This window comes from Narcine bancroftii, chromosome 11 (genome assembly GCF_036971445.1).
Source record: "Narcine bancroftii isolate sNarBan1 chromosome 11, sNarBan1.hap1, whole genome shotgun sequence".
Classification (NCBI taxonomy): Eukaryota; Metazoa; Chordata; class Chondrichthyes; order Torpediniformes; family Narcinidae; genus Narcine; species Narcine bancroftii.
Genome location: NC_091479.1, coordinates 95,113,635 through 95,124,733, shown reverse-complemented (window position 1 = coordinate 95,124,733; position 11,099 = coordinate 95,113,635). Strand labels below are relative to the sequence as shown.

The following is an 11,099-nucleotide window of genomic DNA, read 5'->3' as shown; positions in this document are numbered from 1 at the left end:
TCCCCCTGCACCCCCGCTCCCCCCTGCACCCCCGCTCCCCCCTGCACCCCCGCTCCCCCCTGCACCCCCGCTCCCCCCTGCACCCCCGCTCCCCCCTGCACCCCCGCTCCCCCCTGCACCCCCGCTCCCCCCTGCACCCCCGCTCCCCCCTGCACCCCCGCTCCCCCCTGCACCCCCGCTCCCGATGCACCCTCGCTCCCGATGCACCTTTGCCACTGCTCCTGGCCGACGTTCCCGTGCACTATGACCCGGAAGCAGTTGGCTGGGGAATGCGTTCGCGCTGCGGCCTGTGCTGTTCCGGGAACGAAGCGGCTGTGCACCCGAGTCCGAGCTTGTCCCGGGCTCCCGCTGCCCTCGCCGGCCGGCCGTGTGGAGAGCGGCCCGGAACTGGAGCGTGAGTACGGGCCGGACCGGGGGTGGGGGGAGGTTCGGGGTCTGTGAGCCGTGGATCGGCGGGGAACCCCAGCTACTGCGGGGCAGGGAGAGGAGGAGAGGCGCATCCCCCTGGGTCCAGGACGGAGTCGCAGCTCAGGGACCCCCCACACCCCCCCACCCGGGCAGAGCCGCCGGTCTCGGGACCCTGTCTGAGCCCGAGTCTCTCCCCCGCCTCCACAGTCCTGGTCTGTGCATTCACTCCCCAACAACCAGCCCCTTCCATCACCCCCATCCCCAGCTCCTCATGCACGGTCCATCGCTCCGTATTCCCCATCCCTCTCTATCCCGTTCCATCCCTCCCTCCCTCTCTATCCCGTTCCATCCCTCCCTCCCCCTCTATCCCGTTCCATCCCTCCCTCCCTCTCTATCCCGTTCCATCCCTCCCTCCCTCTCTATCCCGTTCCATCCCTCCCTCCCTCTCTATCCCGTTCCATCCCTCCCTCCCTCTCTATCCCGTTCCATCCCTCCCTCCCTCTCTATCCCGTTCCATCCCTCCCTCCCTCTCTATCCCGTTCCATCCCTCCCTCCCTCTCTATCCCGTTCCATCCCTCCCTCCCTCTCTATCCTGTTCCATCCCTCCCTCCCTCTCTATCCCGTTCCATCCCTCCCTCTCTCTCTATCCCGTTCCATCCCTCCCTCCCTCTCTATCCCGTTCCATCCCTCCCTCCCTCCCTCTCTATCCCGTTCCATCCCTCCCTCCCTCTCTATCCTGTTCCATCCCTCCCTCCCTCTCTATCCCGTTCCATCCCTCCCTCTCTCTCTATCCCGTTCCATCCCTCCCTCCCTCTCTATCCCGTTCCATCCCTCCCTCCCTCTCTATCCCGTTCCATCCCTCCCTCCCTCCCTCTCTATCCCGTTCCATCCCTCCCTCCCTCTCTATCCCGTTCCATCCCTCCCTCTCTCTCTATCCCGTTCCATCCCTCCCTCCCTCTCTATCCCGTTCCATCCTTCCCTCCCTCCCTCTCTATCCCGTTCCATCCCTCCCTCCCTCTCTATCCCGTTCCATCCCTCCCTCCCTCTCTATCCCGTTCCATCCCTCCCTCCCTCTCTATCCCGTTCCATCCCTCCCTCCCTCTCTATCCCGTTCCATCCCTCCCTCCCTCTCTATCCCGTTCCATCCCTCCCTCCCTCTCTATCCCGTTCCATCCCTCCCTCCCTCCCTCTCTATCCCGTTCCATCCCTCCCTCCCTCTCTATCCCGTTCCATCCCTCCCTCCCTCTCTATCCCGTTCCATCCCTCCCTCCCTCTCTATCCCGTTCCATCCCTCCCTCCCTCTCTATCCCGTTCCATCCCTCCCTCCCTCTCTATCCCGTTCCATCCCTCCCTCCCTCCCTCTCTATCCCGTTCCATCCCTCCCTCCCTCTCTATCCCGTTCCATCCCTCCCTCCCTCTCTATCCCGTTCCATCCCTCCCTCCCTCTCTATCCCGTTCCATCCCTCCCTCCCTCCCCCGTTCCAACCCTCTCTCCCTCCCCTGTTCCATCCCTCCCTCTCTATCCCGTTCCATCTCTCCCTCCCTCTCTATCCTGTTCCATCCCTCCCTCCCTCCCCGTTCCATCCCTCTCTCCCTCCCCTGTTCCATCCCTCCCTCTCTATCCCGTTCCATCCCTCCCTCTCTATCCCGTTCCCTCCCTCCCTCCCTCCCTCCCTCTCTCTCTATCCCGTTCCCACCCTCCCTCCCTCTCTATCCCGTTCCATCCCTCCCTCCCTCTCTATCCCGTTCCATCCCTCCCCCCTCTCTATCCCGTTCCATCCCTCCCTCCCTCTCTATCCCGTTCCATCCCTCCATCCCTCCCCCGTTCCATCCCTCCCCCCTCTCTATCCCGTTCCATCCCTCCCCCCTCTCTATCCCGTTCCATCCCTCCCCCTCTCTATCCCGTTCCCTCCCACCCTCCCTCCCTCCCTCTCTATCCCGTTCCCTCCCTCCCTCCCTCTCTATCCCGTTCCATCCCTCCCTCCCTCTCTATCCCGTTCCATCCCTCCCCCCTCTCTATCCCGTTCCATCCCTCCCTCTCTCTCTATCCCGTTCCATCCCTCCCTCCCTCTCTATCCCGTTCCATCCCTCCCTCCCTCTCTATCCCGTTCCATCCCTCCCTCCCTCCCTCTCTATCCCGTTCCATCCCTCCCTCCCTCTCTATCCCGTTCCATCCCTCCCTCTCTCTCTATCCCGTTCCATCCCTCCCTCCCTCTCTATCCCGTTCCATCCTTCCCTCCCTCCCTCTCTATCCCGTTCCATCCCTCCCTCCCTCTCTATCCCGTTCCATCCCTCCCTCCCTCTCTATCCCGTTCCATCCCTCCCTCCCTCTCTATCCCGTTCCATCCCTCCCTCCCTCTCTATCCCGTTCCATCCCTCCCTCCCTCTCTATCCCGTTCCATCCCTCCCTCCCTCTCTATCCCGTTCCATCCCTCCCTCCCTCCCTCTCTATCCCGTTCCATCCCTCCCTCCCTCTCTATCCCGTTCCATCCCTCCCTCCCTCTCTATCCCGTTCCATCCCTCCCTCCCTCTCTATCCCGTTCCATCCCTCCCTCCCTCTCTATCCCGTTCCATCCCTCCCTCCCTCTCTATCCCGTTCCATCCCTCCCTCCCTCCCTCTCTATCCCGTTCCATCCCTCCCTCCCTCTCTATCCCGTTCCATCCCTCCCTCCCTCTCTATCCCGTTCCATCCCTCCCTCCCTCTCTATCCCGTTCCATCCCTCCCTCCCTCCCCCGTTCCAACCCTCTCTCCCTCCCCTGTTCCATCCCTCCCTCTCTATCCCGTTCCATCTCTCCCTCCCTCTCTATCCCGTTCCATCCCTCCCTCCCTCCCCGTTCCATCCCTCTCTCCCTCCCCTGTTCCATCCCTCCCTCTCTATCCCGTTCCATCCCTCCCTCTCTATCCCGTTCCCTCCCTCCCTCCCTCCCTCCCTCTCTCTCTATCCCGTTCCCACCCTCCCTCCCTCTCTATCCCGTTCCATCCCTCCCTCCCTCTCTATCCCGTTCCATCTCTCCCTCCCTCTCTATCCCGTTCCATCCCTCCCTCCCTCCCCGTTCCATCCCTCTCTCCCTCCCCTGTTCCATCCCTCCCTCTCTATCCCGTTCCATCCCTCCCTCTCTATCCCGTTCCCTCCCTCCCTCCCTCCCTCCCTCTCTCTCTATCCCGTTCCCACCCTCCCTCCCTCTCTATCCCGTTCCATCCCTCCCTCCCTCTCTATCCCGTTCCATCCCTCCCCCCTCTCTATCCCGTTCCATCCCTCCCTCCCTCTCTATCCCGTTCCATCCCTCCATCCCTCCCCCGTTCCATCCCTCCCCCCTCTCTATCCCGTTCCATCCCTCCCCCCTCTCTATCCCGTTCCATCCCTCCCCCTCTCTATCCCGTTCCCTCCCACCCTCCCTCCCTCCCTCTCTATCCCGTTCCCTCCCTCCCTCCCTCTCTATCCCGTTCCATCCCTCCCTCCCTCTCTATCCCGTTCCATCCCTCCCCCCTCTCTATCCCGTTCCATCCCTCCCTCCCTCTCTATCCCGTTCCATCCCTCCCTCCCTCTCTATCCCGTTCCATCCCTCCCTCCCTCCCCCGTTCCATCCCTCCCCCCTCTCTATCCCGTTCCATCCCTCCCCCCTCTCTATCCCGTTCCATCCCTCCCCCCTCTCTATCCCGTTCCATCCCTCCCCCTCTCTATCCCGTTCCATCCCTCCCTCCCTCCCTCTCTATCCCATTCCATCCCTCCTTCCCTCCCTCTCTATCCCGTTCCATCCCTCCCTCCCTCTCTATCCCATTCCATCCCTCCCTCCCTCTCTATCCCGTTCCCTCCCTCCCTCCCTCTCTATCCCATTCCCTCCCTCCCTCCCTCTCTATCCCATTCCCTCCCTCTCTATCCCGTTCCATCTCTCCCTCCCTCTCTATCCCATTCCATCCCTCCCTCCCTCCCTCCCTATCCCGTTCCATCCCGTTCCCTCCCTCCCTCTCTCCCTCCCTCTCTCCCTCCCTCTCTCTCTCCCTCTCTCCCTCCCTCCCTCTCTATCCCGTTCCATCCCTCCCTCCCTCTCTATCCCGTTCCATCCCTCCCTCCCTCTCTATCCCGTTCCATCCCTCCCTCCCTCTCTATCCCGTTCCATCCCTCCCTCCCTCTCTATCCCGTTCCATCCCTCCCTCCCCCTCCCCTCCCCTCCCCCTTCTGCTCCCCCCCTCCGCCTCCCCACCCCACCTCCCCCCCTCTGCCTCCCCTCCCCCTCCACCCCCCCTGCCTCCCCTCCCCCTCCACCCCCCCTGCCTCCCCTCCCCCTCCACCCCCCCTGCCTCCCCTCCCCCCTCCCCCTCCCCCCTCCCCTCCCCCCTCCCCCTCCCCCCTCCCCCCTCCCCCTCCCCCCTCCCCCTCCCCCCTCTCTCCCCCCTCCCTCCCCCTCCCTCCCCCTCCCTCCCCCCTCTCCCCCCTCCCCCTCTCCCCCTCCCTTCCCCCTCCCTCCTACTCTCTCCCCCTCCCTCCTCCCTCTATCCCAAAGATGGAGAGTTGTTGATCAGAGCTGTTTAATGTGTTCCACCAAAGGTACAAATACATGTGGTGCTGTAAATGTTAGTATCCAGCATTGTGTTAATTAAAGGGATGACCTGTTGGAAGATGTTCAACATTTTTATTTGAAAGTAAAAGACCTGTCCGAAAACATTTCTTCGATCTCCTTTGAAATGTTCCTTTTCTGGAGGATTTTTTAGAAATTATATAATATTGACAGGAATTTGTATTACCTTAGTATGGTCAATCTTGGAAGTGTGTCGATTGGCATCATCTTTGTATCAACTGCAGACAAGAGGCCCCAATTTTACCCGACACAAGCTATTATTCCTTAACTCGGAGGGTGAATTGTTTTTTATACCAGACCCTTTATTAACAAATCTCTTCCACTGTTTTCTGCATATACTTTGATGACAGGATTTCCTGCATTAAGTTGAGCTTGAGCATATTTTGTGTTTCTCAGTTTCTGCAGGCCTTTGTTGTTACTTTGAAGACAAGAAATTATGTAATTTTGTTTTGGATTTTATCTCGGAGAAATTAAAGCTATTTCAAAAATGTTATTTACATTTGAAATCTAAAGGTTCTTCAAAGTTCAGGTTTGAAAGTTGAAGTTACCTGACTACTTCTCAAAAAAATACTGAAGAAATATTTTGGAGAGGTTACCCTTTATTTGCAAGTTTTATACTTCATGGTGTTGGCTATTTTGTTGCTTTAGATTGGATTTTTCCTAAAACATGACAAAATGTTTGCAGGCTCTGGCTAGTAAACAGATGTGTTTTCAGGATTTTAAATTTAAGCATCTTAAATTTGTTGCATTTGCTTCTTGGAAGAATCCTGATTAAAAAGAGCTGAGGAATTTGCTGATCTTTGCCATAAGACTATTGTAAATGGGAATATCAACTGAGAATAAATCTAGGGGAAATTGATGTTTGGTTTTTTTAGACTGATAATATAATCAAAAATACTCAGCATTCACAAAATGTCACCATCCAATGCTTTCTAAAATAAGTGATACTTAACACATTAAAAAAATTATTTGAGAGTTGCTGGCGCAGTAACATTTGTTGTCCCTCTCTAATTGTTTTTGAGAGCTCTCCCTGGGACACTCAGTCTGGTAGATGTATTCTCGACCTTTTTCAGTCTAAGGCCCACCTGGCTGCCAGCCTAACGTGCCATGGGCCCACTAGTAGCAATGGCTGAGCAACATTTTCAAATCAAAGGGAGCTCTGTAAGAAATGGATCTTTAGCAAATTTAAAGTATTTTATTTAACATTGTTAAAGACCCACATGGAAGTATGCTGTAGCTCACCAGTGGTTGAGAACCATCACATTAAGCCCACTGATGAAGGAGCACCAATATAATTCCAAGACAGATTAATCTGCAGTGTAGAGTGGAAGCTGCAGGTGGTGGTGGGAATAAATTTTATTCTGTTTTGGGAGGCACTGTTTGGAGTAGCCTTGATGCTTTCTATAGATGTGACATATTGCAGCTGAACTGCACTGGTGATGGAGGGAGTGAATGTTTAAGAGTACGGAGTGCCAGGATAGTTTGGAAGCTTCTTGAGTGTGTCGGGAGCTGCCCTTATCCAAACAAGTGAATATTATTATAATCACACTCTTGATTGTGACTTGCAGATAGCGAAAAGGCTTTGGTGAATCAGCATTAAATCATGTGTTGCTGGTTGATGAGTCTTGGACCTTGCTACGCTATCTCTGTGGCCAGTCCAGAATGTTTCCATGCAATGGTAACTCTTGAGATTTCTGATTTATTATCAGACTACATACATGACATAACATACAACGCTGAAATTCTCTTGAGTTGTGGATTGCTGGGTATTTAATGAAGATGGTGCTGTTAAATGTCAAAGTTATGTAGTCATTGTCTTGCAATTAAGTTCCACTATTCATTTATGTCCCAGCCATGAATATTCTGAAGGTTTTGATGAGTGCAGGCATATACTGCTTCAGTTCCTGAGAAACTGAATGGAATTGAATGTATTACAATTACTGATCAAATGTAGTTTGCTGATGCAGCAATGTTCAGTAATACTTCTGAGTCTTTGGATAGTTGTACAGGATAATTTCCTGTAACATGATACAGCATAAATGTAACTTGGTATTCCACAGCACCTTCACAGACATTCATCATTCATTCATGTTTAGTGCTGAATTCTAGAAGAATGGAAGATTCTTCATTGAGATGTCTAATTGATTTGTCTAATTTCCATCTTTCGAGGTGGGGAGTGGGTGGGAAATTCCACTGGGCGCTGATAGTTTTCTTTCATTAGCTCAAGTAACTGGCCATTCTAAATTTTGAGCCCAAACAGTGCAAGCAGAGGATGCATTTAGTGTGTGGTTCCCCACCTTTTATTCAATATTGCATACGTATAATCCCTTTAACATAACATCGTCAAGTTTATTGTCATTTGATTGCACAAGTGCAACCCAACAAAATGACGTTCTCCGGTCCTCAGTGCACGCAACCAGACATTACACACATACAAAACAATATATATTCAGGACAAGTATTCATATAAACAAACAAATAAATACATTTTGTTTCGTGACTATCAGAGTCTTGGATGGTCAGTGCGAGCAGTTCCTTGAGTCCTTCAGCATTCTCACTGCCCGTGGAAAGAAGCTGTTCCTCAGCCTGGTGGGGCTGGCTCTGATACTCAATGATATGATATCTCAAAGCACATCACACTGAGGAGGAAATGTCAGGACAACTGAATATTTAAAAAAAACCCGAAACATCTTGGACAAAGGGTTCAAAGTTTATGGAATGTCTTAAAAGCAAATGGTTAGAGATTTGGGAAGAAACCTCAGAGATTAGATACGGGATGGCTGAAGACAGACATTGGTGAAGACCACATTGTCTCTTTGTAGAAGAAGGACCTCCACAGGACCCTTTTAAATCTTTCCTCTTTTCCCTTTAATCTATCCCTCTACTTTTAGATTCCTATCCTGGAAAGAAGAGAAGAAAAAATAGTCCTGGAAGTTTACCTTGTCTCTGCCGCTCATGATTTTATAAAGATCCACAAGATTCCCTGTCCCCAATACATCAGGGAGAAAAGTCTCAGCTTCTTAAAATGCAAGCCACCAACTCTTGTAACGTTCTCGTGAATCACTTCTGCACCCTTTCCAGCTTAATGATAATTCCCTTATAACTGGGTAATTAGATCTATGTACAATACTCAAAGCATGGTCTTACCAACATCATGTACAGTTGTAACATCCTGTACTCAGTGCCCTGACTGATGAAGACAAGTGTATCAAAGACCTTCCCTGCCTAGTGTATTTGTGTTGTTACTTTCATTGAACTTTATACCTGTACTCTCAAGTCTCTCTGTTCTGCAGATTCAATCTGCAACTCCACTCCTGGTTTAATCTACCAAAGTGTAACACCTTGCATTTATCCAAGTTGTATTCCATTTGCCTTGTTTGTTATTTACATCCTGCTGTGATTATAGATAACTTAGTTCACTATCACCTATACCACCAATTTTGGTGTCATCGGCAAACTTGCTGACTATGCTAGGTCCACTGTCATCCAAGTTGTTAATACTGATGACAAACAACAGTGGGCCCACCATGCCACAAGTCACTCCAATCTGAGTTCCAGTCCTTCATTATCACTGTCTGATTCCAACCATCAAGCCAGTTCTGTACTCGAAGGTCAGATACTCTGGATCCTGTGCAATCTGACCTTCCAGACCAGTTTACCTTGTTGAACCTTTTCAAATGCTTTGCTAAAGTCTAGGTAATCTCATCAATCACCTTGTTCATCTCTTTAAAAAAAAATTCATTCATATTAATGACACATGGTTTGCCATGCACAACCAAGAATTTCAAAAATCATGATACCGATAGCTACTGTCTCTTTGCTTGGCTTCGCGGACGAAGATTTATGGAGGGGGTAAAAAGTCCACGTCAGCTGCAGACTCGTTTGTGGCTGACAAGTCCGATGCGGGACAGGCAGACACGATTGCAGCGGTTGCAGGGGAAAATTGGTTGGTTGGGGATGGGTGTTGGGTTTTTCCTCCTTTGCCTTTTGTCAGTGAGGTAGGCTCTGCGGTCTTCTTCAAAGGAGGTTGCTGCCCGCCAAACTGTGAGGCGCCAAGATGCACGGTTTGAGGCGATATCAGCCCACTGGCGGTGGTCAATGTGGCAGGCACCAAGAGATTTCTTTAGGCAGTCCTTGTACCTTTTCTTTGGTGCACCTCTGTCACGGTGGCCAGTGGAGAGCTCGCCATAGCTACTGTAGGACAGGATGAATAGGGGTGATGGATGAATTGGATCTCATGTGAATTCAAATATGGGCAGCAAAGGTTTTTGGCTGTATGGATATTTTTAAAGGGAAGCAAATGGGGGACTGACAGTGAGAATTTCATTATTTCCTGGTTAAATCCCAAATGCTTGGTTCTATTTTGTACAAGCCACAAAGAAGGCCCTTATCAAAATCACCAGTATCTGGGACTGTGACTGCTCATGTTATCTGTTTTGAATTTGGTCAAATTCTGCACAAGTACAACATTTAAACCCATCCCAAATCAGACCTATTCCTACACCAGAATATAATGTTTAATTTTATTGTTCCTTCTAACCATTGATTGATTTTGTCCCAATGCAGGTACACAGCCCACTCAACCTAGCATTGCAGGGCTCGTTTAGGTGAGCAAGCAATTAAACCTTGGCTTGAGTGTATAATCCTCGAGCACTTTCTTTCTTCTCCCTGTCCTATTCCGGTAAAACTAATAAGCTCACCTCATCCCTTTCAACGGCATCTTTATCGATTGCAGACACAAACATATGGGGTTAGTAGGTTAATTGGTCACATAGTATTTGGGCGATATGGGTTCGTGGTTTGAAAGGGCCTGTTACAGTTTTGTATCTAATTAAATAGAAATTATATTAATATTATTAAAATTAGATAATATTAAATGTCTAAACACAGGAGGCTGCAGATGGTAGAATTTGAAGTCAAGCATAGTCTGTCAGAGGAACTCAGTGGGTCAAGCATCATTAGTCAGAGAAAAGTAGCACTGGTAGTGTTTTGGTCCAAAATGTTGTCCATTCTTTTTTTCCCACTGATGCTGCTCAACCTCTTGAGTTCCTCTGGGACACTGTGTTTAACTTTTCCAATTGCCTTGTCTGTTACACAAAATCCACTACAGAGGAGTGATCCTTCAGCCTAAGAGCCTAAGAGAGCACTGGAGGTTTGTAGGTCTTGTGGTACATCTTAAGGGAGGAATAAGTAATCAAGAAAGGTGTCAGTGAGGAAGAGAATGAAAACCTGGAAGGACTTAGCAAGTCAGGCAGCATATTGGATAGCAATGGGCAGTCAATGTTTTGGGTTGGGACTATTTATTGAGATCAAAGTAGGAAGGGGAGGTATGAGGTAAATAAAGAGGTGGAGAAAACCTATTCGATCTGACTCGCTTCTTTACACTAAAGTAGAGACTGGAGACCTCTAGCAATTTCTGGTATCCAGGATTTCCTTTTGAATATTCAGAGTAATTGTGTCTCTTTGTTTAATCTTAACATGCCATCACAATCAAGATCGGGAAAAAATACCTATGTATAATCATGTCACGGTGCTTTGAAGTGTCAGCATACTGTGGTGTCCTTGGTATTATCATTCATCACAGTCACAGAACTTTGAAAAGATCTGTGATGTCCATAGAATTGTGGATTAATGAGAAATTGATCACAAAACTAATCAAATCAAGGAATTTAAATGCACTGAAAGTGGAAAATCAGGTTACAATGCTTGATAATGGTCATCTATGTATTACTAATAAACATTGATTTTTTTTGGTTATTTTCTTGCATTATTTGTCAGTAGAAATCTAAACACGTTACTTTTTAAAAGATTAAAAACCAAGAACCTGACAAATGTTAAACTCCTCATAAATGATGCATATTCTGTTTCTCATATTCAAACTTCCTATCCCATACGTTTTGTCGCCAGAAAAAGAACGAGAGATGTTACATCGCTTGGAGGTGGGGGAAAAAGCCATCACTGAATCAATATTTTTCACTGCATTCACAAAATAGCTGACCAGCCTTGTGTCAGCTTTGGCTTGTTGGAAGCACTTTTGCCTCTGAGTCACAAGGTTGTGGGTTTAGACCCTATTCCAGAGACTGAAGAACATTACTAATGCAATATGTTTCATA

The 11,099-nt window shown here is 50.2% G+C and overlaps 1 protein-coding gene across 5 annotated transcripts in view; it reads left to right on the top strand.

Annotated features, from left to right (window-relative positions):
* The first annotated feature begins 268 nt into the window (after window positions 1-268).
* frs2a (fibroblast growth factor receptor substrate 2a) overlaps window positions 269-11,099 on the top strand; it is an 83,363-nt gene continuing 72,532 nt past the window's right edge. For 3 of the 5 annotated variants that reach the window (XM_069904099.1, XM_069904094.1, XM_069904095.1), the window contains exons 1-2: window positions 269-394; window positions 9,553-9,593. The gene's annotated coding sequence lies outside the window, so the exon portion shown is untranslated. The remainder of the gene's footprint in view (window positions 395-9,552; window positions 9,594-11,099) is intronic. The other 2 variants (XM_069904098.1, XM_069904096.1) reach the window with 1 other exon arrangement.